At 37.1% G+C, this 15,000-nt stretch overlaps 1 long non-coding RNA gene across 1 annotated transcript in view; it reads right to left on the reverse strand.

Annotated features, from left to right (window-relative positions):
* LOC123518378 overlaps positions 1–15,000 on the reverse strand; it is a 41,421-nt gene that overhangs the window by 2,894 nt on the left and 23,527 nt on the right. The window contains exon 3 of the long non-coding RNA XR_006678770.1: positions 5,165–5,227. This is a non-coding gene — a long non-coding RNA (uncharacterized LOC123518378). The remainder of the gene's footprint in view (positions 1–5,164; positions 5,228–15,000) is intronic.

Genomic DNA, 15,000 nt, shown 5'->3' on the forward strand with positions numbered 1-15,000 from the left:
ATAAAAGAATCTTTTTAGTAATACGCTTGTACTTCAGTGTGTCCCGCCTTGGTATCATACATTTACACATTTTAAGCCCTTCCACGTCTTCGTTCAATCTCCATTTACGTCTCTTTCTCCTCCTCCACCTGTTCTTAAACCCTCCTCTTTTATAATTTAGTATCGTATCTACACATCAGAGTCCTCTATGCCTCCTCCTTCCTTCCTCCCTCATCCTTTTACATTTTCTCCTCCTCCCCCTCTCCCCTCCCCCTCCTCCTTCCCCTCATTTCTCCTTCCTTATGTGATGAATTATATCACTACTACCAATACAGCTACTAATAATAATACCGCTACTATTAGCTACTACATCTACTGCTGCTGCAACTGTTGCTTTGAAAACATTATTGAAATAAAAAATAAAAAAGAAACTATCGAAAGACAAAACTAAGGAATGTCCTAGAGAGAGAGAGAGAGAGAGAGAGAGAGAGAGAGAGAGAGAGAGAGAGAGAGAGAGAGAGAGAGAGAGAGAGAGAGAGAGAGAGAGAGAGAGAGAGAGAGAGAGAGAGAGAGAGAGAGAGAGAGAGAGAGAGAGAGAGAGAGAGAGAGAGAGAGAGAGAGAGAGAGAGAGAGAGAGAGAGAGAGAGAGAGAGAGAGAGAGAGAGACAGAGAAAGAAGGGGGGGATAAATGCACACGCAACTAATACTTGTTATTCATGAAGCAGTAAAGTTAAGAAATGAAGACAGTACAGACGGGGCATTATAGAGGCAAAAGCTCTTTAATGCAGTTTGATTCTGACACTACTGACAAACACCAATACAGTGGCATTATTCTGATTTACCTCTCTCTCTCTCTCTCTCTCTCTCTCTCTCTCTCTCTCTCTCTCTCTCTCTCTCTCTCTCTCTTCATTTGTAAACATTAACGATTACATTTTCCGATACAATTAATATTTAACGAAAGAAAGCAAAATCTTCAACAGTTGTTGTGAAATTGTTTTGTAATTTGTACGAAAAAAAAAAAAGATACATTTTGTCTTTTCCTGGCAATTCGTGTGAAAGGGTTTATGGAATTACAATCTGAAAACTCTACATTATTTTAATGAGAGAGGGGAAATCCGGCGAATGGAAAGAAAGACGACTAAACATTGATGCTCACTTAATAAACAAAAATGCACACTCAAACAAAATGCCTACTTCATCAAATTAAATTAAAGAGAAAAAAGTCTGGGTACCATAAATTACTTGGAGACAAAGTAATAGAGACAAAATCAATGGCAGAAGATTTTAAACCATTGTTTATGAAACTGTGCTTTGGTTCATCCATTTCTCACGCTGCAACACTCCAATCACTCCATTAAACTCCAGGTGTTAAAGATTAGTAGTAACACATGAACGTATTTACTTGATCTTTTCGAGAGATTTCTGTATCTTTATTCTAAGCATCCACATAACACTCTTTGCAGCTAAAATGTTTAAGCCTAACTTTAAACATTCCAAGATTGCCATCAGGTGCTAAGCAGAAGATCGAATTTAATAAAAAGCGGCAAGTAGCAGCTATCCTTTCACACGAGTGTCTAAGTAACTCGGTCATAAAAAGATATGCTGTAAGTATTTATCATGTTCGTGTCGTGCTTCAAAACACACACACACACACACACACACACACACACACACACACACACACACACACACACACACACACACACACACACACTCACTCACTCACTCACTCACTCACTCATATATTTCTCTCTCTCTCTCTCTCTCTCTCTCTCTCTCTCTCTCTCTCTCTCTCTCTCTCTCTCTCTCTCTCTCTCTCTCTCTCTCTCTCTCTCTCTCTTTATCTATCTCGGATGATAAGGTCAGGGCACTACACTAAGGTATTGTAAAAAGTTCCACCAAGGCACACTCTTGAAAACTCCATTAACTTCCACCAAAGTTTGAGAAGAGTTTTAAAGATAAGATGAGGAAGCGTTTGATAATATTGTCCTGTGTCTCGTCACTGAGTTGCGTGCCAGGAAGGACAATATTTTCATACACTTCTATGTCTTACCATAACAACTTCTACGGACTCTAGTAAAGGTACAGAGTTTTCAAAAAATGTTTTCAAGGATGTATTTTTAATGACTGAAGTGGCAGCTTAACGAGTTCTGCTTCAATCTTTTTTTTTTCTTTATGAATAAAAAAAAAGTATGAGATCCCACAGTCAAGAGTGTCAATATTGGCTGAGACTCAAGTTTACTTATTGACTGGCTACCTATTTTCTGATTGCATCTACAGCCACATGAATCATGCAATCAAAGAAAAATAAAATTAAGAATATCTAGGATGCTTTAAAGCTGAAATAGGCCTACTCATGGCAGTTCCTATAAGAAACAGATTCATACACCCATCTGTCATACCTATCCATATGTGCATCTACTAATCTTCTTTTCAAACTCCCAAATTAATCGCCAGCAAAAGTTTGATTATCAAATCTATTCTATCTTCCATTTTATGTGGGAAGCAATTTGCTCTCAAATCTACCTTTATCAAGTCTGAATCGCTACTCTTGACTGCCAATATTAAAAATTTTGCCTACATTATTATTAGCAGTACGTAGTGGTAGTATTATATGTATTATGCTACTTCAATATCTCTTAACAGATCCTCGTTTAATATAAGCCTTCTTAATGCAAGAAGTGGTACATCTAATAATGTGGATCTCCATAAAATAAAACATTTTTTTAATGCAAAAGGAATAACTGGCCAAGAGCAACAAAATATGAAAAAAAGGCCCACTGGGTTGCCAGTTTCCTTAAAAGTCACGTGAGTTATTCAAAATTCAGGGAATGTCTTGAAACCTCCCTCTTAAAAGAAGTCAAGTCGTAGGAAGATGGAAATACAGAGGCAAGCAGGGAGTTCCAGAGTTTACCAGAGAAAGTTATGAATGATTGAGAATATTGGTTAACTTTTGCATTATAGAGTTGGACAAAATAGGGATGAGAGGATGAAGAAGGCCCAGTGCAGCGAGGTCGCAGGAGGAGGGGAGGCATGCAGTTAGAAAGATCAGTAGAACAGTTAGCATAAAAATAGCGATAAAAGATAGAAAGAGATGCAACATTTCGGCGGTGAGAAAGAGAATGAAGACAGTGAGTCAGAGAAGGGGAGTTGATGACACGAAAAGCTTTTGATTCCACTCTATCTAGTAAAACTGTATGAGTGGAACGCCCCCAAACATGCAAAGAGTACTCCTTATACAAGGACGGATAAGGCCCTTGTACAGAGTTAGCAGTTGGAGAGGAGAGAAAACTGGCGGAGACGCCGCAGAACACCTAACTTCATAGAAGCTGTTTTAGCAACAGATGAAATGTAAAGTTTCCAGTTATGATTATGAGTAAAGAACAGTCCGAGGTTATTCAGTGTGGAAGAGAGAGACAGTTGAGTGTCATTGAAGAAAAGGGGATAGTTATGTGGTAGGTTGTGTCGAGTTGATAGACGGAGGAATTGAGATTTTGAGGCAGTGAACACTATTAAGTTTTCTCTGCCCCAATCAGAAATCCTAGAAAGATCAGAAGTGAATGACAGGGCAGAACCCTGAGGAACACCACGGTTAATAGATTTAGGAGAAGAACAGTGGGCGTCTACCACGGTTGCAAAAGACATTTACATGCGTACATATAAAGAAAGTTACAACTAGAAAAAGTACAGCTTGCTATTGCAAGTATCATATTATTTCTGCATCACAACATCAATGCTGTTAATCATATGTATTGTCATTCATGCACAATAATCCGGTGTTTGTACATCGCATTTATTGAAAACTGATATTCGCTGTTTGTTCAATGATGCATACAAATTTTTTTCATATTTAGTTTCATGATAGAGGATTTCCTCATTTGCACATGGATCTATCGACAGGCACAGGTTATTACACTTATGACGTATGAGAGAGAGAGAGAGAGAGAGAGAGAGAGAGAGAGAGAGAGTTTTATCTTGAGTTTGTGACAGCTGGGTGAACAAAGTGTGTGTGTGTGTGTGTGTGTGTGTGTGTGTGTGTGTGTGTGTGTGTGTGTGTGTGTGTGTGTGTGTGTGTGTGTGTGTGTGCGCATGCTTGTGCGTGTGCGTGCGCGCACGCTTGTGTGGCGTAGCTAGTCATCAAACGTGAGGCTTTCTTTAATCAGTTACCTCCCCCTACTTTCCCTTTGAATGATCCACAGCACACCATTTCGTAGATCGATTATCGTTGATGTGGTGAAGACCCGAGGACACGTTACTTCACGAAAGTGGTGAAGGCGACACTTGTAAACGCGAACGAATAAAAAAAAAAAAAAAACGCTACGTTAATATATTTGGTCTGATACTGTGAGATTACTCATTCATTACAGGCATTATCTAGATAACATTGTCATTCTCTTTCACTACACCCACAAAGAAATACTGTTGGTTGTACGAGTATTACTGTTTGATTTTCAGTTTATCCTATGATAGTTTCTCTCTCTCTCTCTCTCTCTCTCTCTCTCTCTCTCTCTCTCTCTCTCTCTCTCTCTCTCTCTCTCTCTCTCTCTTCATATATATGCTAAGAAGTCTCGGGCCAAGTTATCATTGAGTCTTACCTACCAGCACAACTGTAATCAATAGAGAATTATCATGTTACAAAGTTCAGCCTCTCGTAGTAATGAAACCCAGTAGCTTCTCTTTACCTTGGCTAAAGATTCTCGCGATGAAAATACACGCAAATCTTCACTGTTTCACGAATACCACTTTCTCTTTCTCTACACATTTCACAGTCAAGTCATCTCTTTGTTCGTATTCATTAGGTGTGTTACTTCTGTATTCACGGCGAATCAATAACACAGTGAGAGAACTTTCAAGATTTATACGTCGTCTTCCGAGATACGTTAATTTTCCACGGCTCGGTGAAGAAAGAGAGAGAGAGAGAGAGAGAGAGAGAGAGAGAGAGAGAGAGAGAGAGAGAGAGAGAGAGAGAGAGAGAGAGGATTGTCATGGACTTGGAGTGGGGATCACAGAGTTGCAGGCGCTTAACTTCTTACTGCCAATCGAACCACATTACTGACTTCCAATTTGGTCTTCAGATTATCGCCAGTCAGTCAATAACCTCCTGCATTAATGAAGGTCTAGCTGTGTGTGACCTACTTTCTAGATGCTACATTAATCATCCGTTACATGCTCCACAAAACCATACCTTAACATCTCTCGCCGCTTGAAGCTTGGGGCATCAGAACGCGTTTGTCGCTACGCTGGCAACCTAAAGACAAGACGAAAGATTACCTTCAAGTAAATGAATGATAAGAAAAAAAACATTTCAATATCTAGCTTGTGAAAAACGACTCCTTCCTGATTGTTTCATCGTAAGATCATGTCTTTTCTTATTTTTTGTATATTTATCTGGTCAATCAAATATTTATATGGAGCAGAGAGAGAGAGAGAGAGAGAGAGAGAGAGAGAGAGAGAGAGAGAATCAGAATCAGAATCAGAATTTTTATTTCCATTGAGAACAATGGTTATTCATACAATATATATCATACAATGTCTACAGTCATGTAGAAAAAGGCTAACCAGAGAATGCAGCACTATGGTCAAATTGAGATAAAAAGTGTAGTCAAGTAAAAATAGAAAAATAAAAATGAGAATAAAAGTATATAAAACATAAGGTAAAATAAATCCTAAAACTTAGGACTTAGTAAAACGTAGTGTTAAATAAAACTTAGTAAAACATAGTGTAAAATAAGACTTAGTAGAACATAGTGCTCCACACAAAATAAAATGCCAATATACAACACACTAGTATGGTAAAATGGAGATAAAATAGATCCAGAAGAGAGAGAGAGAGAGAGAGAGAGAGAGAGAGAGAGAGAGAGAGAGAGAGAGAGAGAGAGAGAGAGAGTGTGTGTGTGTGTTACATGTTAAGTGAAACCTGAAACTCCCTGAATATTCTATGTGGGCGGGATGACCAATGGTGTTGTGACATGGACACTAGACAGAAAGAGAGAGAGAGAGAGAGAGAGAGAGAGAGAGAGAGAGAGAGAGAGAGAGAGAGAGAGAGAGAGAGAGAGAGAGAGAGAGAGAGAGAGAGAGAGAGAGAGAGAGAGAGAGAGAGAGAGAGAGAGAGAGAGAGAGAGAGAGAGAGAGAGAGAGAGAGAGAGAGAGAGAGAGAGAGATTTGTTTGTATGGAATATCAAAAGAATAATCTTTATATAATAAACTAAATGTTTGATGGACAACGGAGCCACAGTGATCTAGTTTCGGCGTTGTATGTGTTTGGTTTTTGTATGGGTGCCCTTTAGTGCTCATATTTATGCTGTATTTATATAAATAGACGTGTGTGTGTGTGTGTGTGTGTGTGTGTGTGTGTGTGTGTGTGTGTGTGTGTGTGTGTGTGTGTGTGTGTGTGTGTGTGTGTGTGTGTGTGTGTGTGTGTAATATACTTTGTACATAAGAAATTGGTTGACAACTCACCTTCTTACACATTGTATGGTATAGTGGCTAGCATACCGCGTCATCATTTCTCCGTCAGTCTTATTTATGCAACGGGTAACATAATTATGCTATGTGATTTTTTTCTTAAGTTTTCTGATAGATTCTTCAACCTTCCCTCTTTCTATGAGACCAGTACATAAAACCTGAAGAACTACATTAAATTCGCCTCTTTTAAATTTCTCAATCTCTTTTCTTCAACTGAACCATGGCAAGTAATGATATCAGACAGTTCATTCATTTGACTTCCCCATAAGCCAAAAATTATTTATACTGTTTCCTTACTCACCGATCGAAACTTGCGTTGCAAGGTAGAAAAGATTACAAAAATGCACTCCGTTTCATTCTTTCATCCTTGCTCTTGTAAACTTCTGAATTATCTTTCTGTGTATGTACTTCCAGCGACTTCAATTCTTTGAATAGAGGAGTAGCAAATCGCTTTAATGATAAACTCTTTTGGTGGTTCTCTGCAATTAATTTTTCAGTGACATGGACTTTTCTTTACTTATATTCTTGTTATAGGTCAAATAATATTAATATTTCAAAAGAGGGATTTTATATATATACATACATATATATATATATATATATATATATATATATATATATATATATATATATATATATATATATATATATATATATATATATATATATATATATATATATATATATATATATATATATATATATATATATATATATATATATATATATATATATATATATATATATAATATAATATAATATATATATATATATATATATATATATATATATATATATATATATATATATATATATATATATATATATATTGAGAGTATATATAGGCAGGAGATTTTCTCTCCAACAAATTTCGTTAGTGATAGCAAGTTTAGCATTAATAATCTTTTTGCTAATATTTTCTCTTTTCTGATTAGGTCTTTATCCTTTTTCTTGAGTTGGTTTATGAGTTCGCCGTAGCTACGGCGAACTCATAAACCAACTCAAGAAAAAGGATAAAGACCTAATCAGAAAAAGAGAAAATATTAGCAAAAAGATTATTAATGCTAAACTTGCTATCACTTTTATATATATATATATATATATATATATATATATATATATATATATATATATATATATATATATATATATATATATAGAGAGAGAGAGAGAGAGAGAGAGAGAGAGAGAGAGAGAGAGAGAGAGAGAGAGAATTCATAGCCTGCCCTAAGATATTCAAGAAATTCTAAGAGTGCTATCAATCGCAAAGGACACAGCCAAACCATAAACCAAATGACTCTTTAAGACACAGATCTATAATCACAGTCTAAACGCTTTTGGGTTTCCACATGATTTATGAATTTTCAGATGTTTTCAAACTATTAATATGACTTCTCAAGATCATTTAAATCATTCCTGAGGCACAATATTTGTCAAACTACTACAATAATGATGGGAGAGCATTAAAAAAATCCAATAACTTCCACTACGGCTTGTTGATAAGTATTCACTGTGAGACGATCTCAAGTGTCGGGAACATAACAGGAACTTCGTAATTAGTGACAAGTAAATTCATATGTGGCAGGATATCTATCACGAAGTATTCTCCAAGCCTATTCATAAGTCAGATTTATTTATTTACGTATAAAAATTTAGTTACACGTAATCTGCTTGACTTAGTGTAAGCCTTTTGTATGTTCGTAATGAAAATATGTGAATAAACTAAATATTTGTTGATTGTAATATAAATAAACGTCTGTGTGTGTGTGTGTGTGTGTGTGTGTGTGTGTGTGTGTGTGTGTGTGTGTGTGTGTGTGTGTGTGTGTGTGTGTGTGTGTGTGTGTGTGTGTGTGTATTTATATTACAGTCAACAAATATTTAATCTACTCATACATTTTCATTACGAAAAATAGAAAAAAAAAATATTTGTTATGAAACAGTGCAGTCAGTTAGTGATTCACTCCTGCTAATGGCAAATATACAATAGCCTAGCAAATTCAATGGAATATCAGGTTCCCTTTGACCACAGTACGCATTAGACGTGTTATGGGTGAATGTATATTACATAGCAACAACAACCGTTTAGACACCTATTCTCCCCCTTCTCTCTCTCTCTCTCTCTCTCTCTCTCTCTCTCTCTCTCTCTCTCTCTCTCTCTCTCTCTCTCTCTCTCTCTCTCTCTCTCTCTCTCTCTCTCTCTTTGTATGCTTGCCTGCCTACGTCAAAATCAACACCAGAGCCATTTCTTACATTCATCTACAGTTGGATTGCTTTTCATCATATAATTTACAAATTTGAACATTCATTAATCGTAGTTATATTGTTAGTATAAGCTACTATTTTAGTAACTTTACATCCAGTCAGTGATACCTTTTGTACTATTGCTTATCTTCAACAATAAATCGTCAAGCAACTAAGAGAATATATTTGACCGATCAATAAGCCTTCCAGCGGATCAATATTGATGCATCACATGCAGATAACTGCAATAATAAATAGCGTGGACGGCGTGTTGTCGCGGATAAATGCCAATTAATGAGACCAAATTATAGCATAGTGTGTTTTCTATGGTGCAGATATTTTGAATTCGGTTTTGTGTGTGCAATGATGAATTGTATCCCCATAGCTCTGTTAACCATGAACTACGAGTATGAATCCACAAATTTGATCGACATCGGTTTTAATAAATGAAAATTTTACGTTCATAATGGACTTTGTGCAGGGAAGATAACAAATTTTTATTACATTACATACTGTTTTTGTTTTTTTTCATTGGCATTATCCTGAGTGCACTCGGTAGTATTACATACACTGCTATCAAACAAATGTTTCCATCACAGAAGTAAAATCAATACAACAACCTGTAGCATAACGTGTGTGTGTGTGTGTGTGTGTGTGTGTTTCATTGTTTGATCTGCTGCAGTCTCTGACGAGACAGCCAGACGTTACCCTACGGAACGAGCTCAGAGCTCATTATTTCCGATCTTCGGATAGGCCTGCGACCAGGCACAAACCACACACCGGGACAACAAGGTCACAACTCCTCGATTTACATCCCGTACCTACTCACTGCTAGGTGAACAGGGGCTACACATGAAAGGAGACACAACCAAATATCTCCACCCGGCCGGAAAATCGAACCCCGGTCCTCTGGCTTGTGAAGCCAGCGCTCTAACCACTGAGCTACCGGGCCGGTGTGTGTGTGTGTGTGTGTGTGTGTGTGTGTGTGTGTGTGTGTGTGTGTGTGTGTGTGTGTGTGTGTGTGTGTGTGTGTGTGTGTGTAATAATTAATCTGATTATGCACAACGTAATGGCATTACTATAAAATGCCTAGCCTGTTGAATGCTATATCTGTGTTTGTATGGTATCCATAAAACATGAAAACTATTATCAGTTAAAGAAAGAGCCAATCAATTTCACTCACCTGTAATACGCAGAAACGTCTAAAAAATAAACGAACCTTGTAATGGAAATCGTTCGCTACGGACTGCGAGTGTTATTCAAATCATCTTTTTTGTGCATGTTAATAGAAAAATACACTAATGATCACCAATAGGAATAGTTCAATAGTTCAGCGATCTGTTTTAATAAACACATGGGTAGGGTGAGGACCGCGCGACATAACGTCACCTTAAAGTAGTGATGGGAACACCACACACACACACACACACACACACACACACACACACGAGAGAGAGAGAGAGAGAGAGAGAGAGAGAGAGAGAGAGAGAGAGAGAGAGAGAGAGAGAGAGAGAGAGAGAGAGAGAGAGAGAGAGAGAGAGAGAGAGAGAGAGAGAGAGAGAGAGAGAGAGAGAGAGAGAGAGAGAGAGAGAGAGAGAGATTATTATTTGAGTTTCGTCAATGCTTTATTGGATTTCCATTTTTCAAGAAATGACTGAAAATAACCTCCATCACATCTTGACAGGAAGAACACCTTTGCTCATGAGAGGCATACAATACATATACAACAGGCACACAGATAAATCAGCAGGCGATGATACCCCGGACTGCGCGCTAAACAATACTGTTACACACTTTTAATTTGATTTTAATATATAACAGGCACACATTCAAACCAGCAGGCAATGTCCCCTGGACTGCGCACTGAACAATACTATTATACACTTAGCTACACATTAAGAACGTAAGAAAATAAGTAGCCCGCAGAAGACCTCATGATCAACATAAGACAAGTCTTGAATCTACCAAAGGCTGCATTTGAAACTCTAGAGTTTGATGCTAAAATTAAGATGCTAAAATTATGATGATTGATGATGATGATGATATTGATGATGAAGAAAATAATGATGATGAGTAAGTGTGATTCAAACCAAGATATTTCACTGAAAACAAAACAATCAGAGCGTCACGATGTAATATCCATTGAATTTTAATTAATAAAAGTAAGGGAACCCAAATGAGATGCAATGGTTTACTTCTCCAGCCCTCCACCCACACACTCATCCACCCACCAACTAACAGAAGCCTACCCTATAAATCAGCATTAATGAAAAGTGACGATAAAAAAGAAGGTATTCCAATAACTGAGACTCGGAGATAAATGATTTTTACGCGGCACAGGAATACATACGCAAAAAGGTAAGATCATATCACTAGAATTGATTCAATGGCTCTCCCATCTTCTTATTTTTCTTGGGAGTGAAAAGAAGTAAAGAATAAAAAATATCCTTTATTTAAGATATATATATATATATATATATATATATATATATATATATATATATATATATATATATATATATATATATATATATATATATATACTAGCACTGAATGAATAGCACTATGAATAGCATTAAAGATTCTTCCATAATTACGACTACTACTATTACTACTACTATTATTACTGTTTCTACTACTACTACTACTACTACTACTACTACTACTACTACTACTACTACTACAACTACTACAACTACTACTACTACTACAACTACTACTACTACTACTACTACTACTACTACTACTGCTACTACTACTACTACTACTGCTACTACTACTACTACTACTACTACTACTACTACTACTACTACTACTACTACTACTACTACTATTACTACTACCGCTGCTGCTGCTACTGCTGCTGCTGCAAATGCTACTACGGTCGTTATTACTATTAATGATGTCACTTTTATTACTACGAATATTCATGTCCAAATCTTGAAAAATATAGGCTCCTCTCACTACCTGGCTACAGGTGAGCCTCTTGTCCTAGCCACCACTCACATCTCCCCGCCGCCCTTATATAACGTGGAGTTGACTTGGCTGATGCCACACTTTATAACACAAAGATAAGAAGAACTACAACAACAGATCCTAACGTGGCATTTACCATTTTATATTGGGATTTGTCCTTGATTACTAACAGAATGGAATTTTATGTAAGAATATTATTTACAAAAAAGAAGAAAAAAAAACATATCATAGACTAGCTACGTGTGTCATATCTTCAACAAATGGCATTTGTCAAGGTCCTGCTGCATATGGCTTTCTTTTATATTAAGTTCTTTCTCGTCATATATTGTACGGTATTTGGATATAACAGCATGTGTCATTAAATGAACACCAACTTCAGCCTCTTGTTTGTGTGCACCATTACATAGTCATCAAGGTAAGAAATTAAACCATCACGCGGCCTCCTTTGTACCAACTCAATATTCACTCTTTCTTTTCATGTTCTTAGTACATTCCACTCATGAAAACCAATGAGACTGTAAATCAACATCTTATTTTATTATTTTTCTTCTGTCACTGTGTACCGTCAGATAGCCACATTTCCCCTAAGATTTCCTTGTCCATAACACCCCTCACCCAACAACAACTCTCCCAACCCAAGTAAATACGAACAATTAAGTTAATTATTCAAGTACCTACAGACTCAGTCTCGAGCAGTAAGTGAATTAAATGTCAATTCCAGAAATTCACCGCTATATAAAGACGCATTAGCCACCCAACGCCTCTACTCTCTCACCCATAAACACAAGAAACGCTCTACTAAACTACCCCCCGTACAAGATTCAGTTTCCAGCAGTAATTCAATAACATGTCATTTCCAGTAATACACAGCTACAGCAAGACTTTCCCGTTACCCCACATCTCCATAACTGAGGATCGCAGCTCGATAATTAATAATACTGCAGCAATTAGATGTTTATTTTGAAGATAATTTGATGATAAGGGGAAGGAGAAGGGCGTAATGTAAGGGTTGCTGGATATGTCAAATTACCAAATACAGTTTCGTGTTCGAATCGTCCACAAAATTACATAGGTCTATATCCTACAATGTTTTGCTCTCTCAACTGGACTATTTTCAAAGATAACAAGGACTCAACTGGCCTCTCAGAAAAGCTTTTCGCATTATATAGTGCTTCGGAATGTTTGTTGAACTATCACTACAATCAAGGGGAAATCGTCAAACCCCAACAGCTTTAAGTAAAGCCAATTAAAAGTATTCGAAATAGAACAACGAAATTCGCTAAACGCATTAAAAACCTTACGTTTTCTGTTAAAGATATAAAGTTTTAAGGCAAAATTATATTTTCAGCGTCACTGACAAAGAGTCCATGCCCGAAATAGTTTAGTAGAGTTATGTGATTAAATTTATCAACCACGCATGCTGCATAGAAGAAAGGATTCTGTTCTTTCTTTCAGATATTATTCACGTGGGGGACAGCACTTATGTCTTGTACAGGTAAATATAGAAACAGTGAGTCGCGTGGGTCAGCTCTGTACAATTAACAAATAGAATATTGACATACAGATTTACATATAATGAAACCTAGAGCCATCTGTCCTCTGGGGCACATGACCCCATTCCCATTCGCATGCTGAATAATTCAACACTTAAAGGAAAAGAAGAGGGGAAAGAAAAGTGGATGGTATGTCAAGGATTCTTTTTGGCCCTTGCCTTTGTGGGAACGAGAGGGAATGTGTCTCTTATGGTGAGCGACATGAGAGGGAAAGCAAAAATTTTCTAAGTTGGACTCAAAAGGGATAAGAAATAAATTTGGAAGATATTCAACAGCAGAGTGATAACAGAAGAATGACTGACTGACTGACTGAATGCTCCAGAAAACTGTAAACTGATGATACAATACATGATACGAAGCTGCCGATTTTACAGTGAACTACGGTTAGTTTTATTTCAGGTACTTCCACATTCTTAATAAAACAAAGATGCCTCGGTGATAACTGTGTGTTCCTTTACTTTCTATCTTCCGAGAAAGATGAATTGACTCTACATATGGTAAACTGAACAACCAATATGTCATATGTAGCCGCCTTGTCTTGTGAGGAAATGCTACACTCTCCATGAAAAATAATTTATCATGAGCTAAGAATTAAGTTACTTGTTAACGATAAGTTTGTACCACGTTGGCTGAAATAATAAATAATACGCCTCAATCATCTACAGTGAGCTGCTAGAGACATATGCCTTTATCAATAGCACACTACAACTACTACAAATATCTCCACCACTATCACAGTCATTAAACATTACTTCCACCACCATGTCGTAACCCAAGCAATACAGAGAGGATAAAACACGACAGAAGAAATGAAGGAGGAAACAAAAGGCTAAAGGGATGAAATTAAAGGGAAAGAAGGAAGGCAGAATGAACAAATGAAGAAGGGAAAAAAGCGAGAGAGTACAAAATGAAGGAGGAAGGATGAAAGGTAAAAGAAAGAAATGAAGGAGCAAGGATAAAAGGTAAAAGAAAGAAATGAAAGAGGAATAATACAAACAAGAAAACAACTACTAAAGATTTCAAGATGCGCGCTGATAAACAAGCAGCAACAGAAGATTACCGAGGTCGACATCAGCAGGACATAGATCACGTAATTCATAGATACAATAAGAGAGATCCAAGCCACGACCATGAAATAAACAGACAAGGGAACCGGATGTTACCAGACCGATAAGGATACTATTATGAACAGGAGATGTGGAAGATGAAAGAGGGGCATCGACCAAAGGCACCGAAACAGCAATAATAAAAAAAAAAAAGCCCTGCTAACAAAGACTTCTGTGTATAACTGTCGGAAGCTTTATATCATCACATAGCCATAAATAATAACGTTGATGAAGTAAAGTTTATAAAGCCCATCACTTTCCCATTGACCCACAAAAATACTCTACAAAATCAGACTAACACCATCACCATACTATGACCTCCACAAACATCATCATTATCTCACCATCACCATTCTACCAATTACCACCGATATCACCACCACAACTCAATCAAACACTACGAGTACCACTACAACATCATTACCACTATGCCATCACCTCCACAAACAACATCTCCACCTCGTCATCACCGCCACGATCCCACCAATCACCATCACAGCACCACCACAACCATCACTACCATTCCATCACCACAACAACACTATAGCAACACTACAGCCTTACTCAAACTCTCGTCTACCTCACAATGCAGTCTGAACAAACCTCTAATTACACAAAATACTTTCTACATAATCGTCCCACCTTTTTTGACTTATTGAGATTTAGATCCTGTATACACT

The sequence above is a fragment of the Portunus trituberculatus genome, chromosome 43, assembly GCF_017591435.1.
Source record: "Portunus trituberculatus isolate SZX2019 chromosome 43, ASM1759143v1, whole genome shotgun sequence".
NCBI classification, from domain to species: Eukaryota; Metazoa; Arthropoda; class Malacostraca; order Decapoda; family Portunidae; genus Portunus; species Portunus trituberculatus.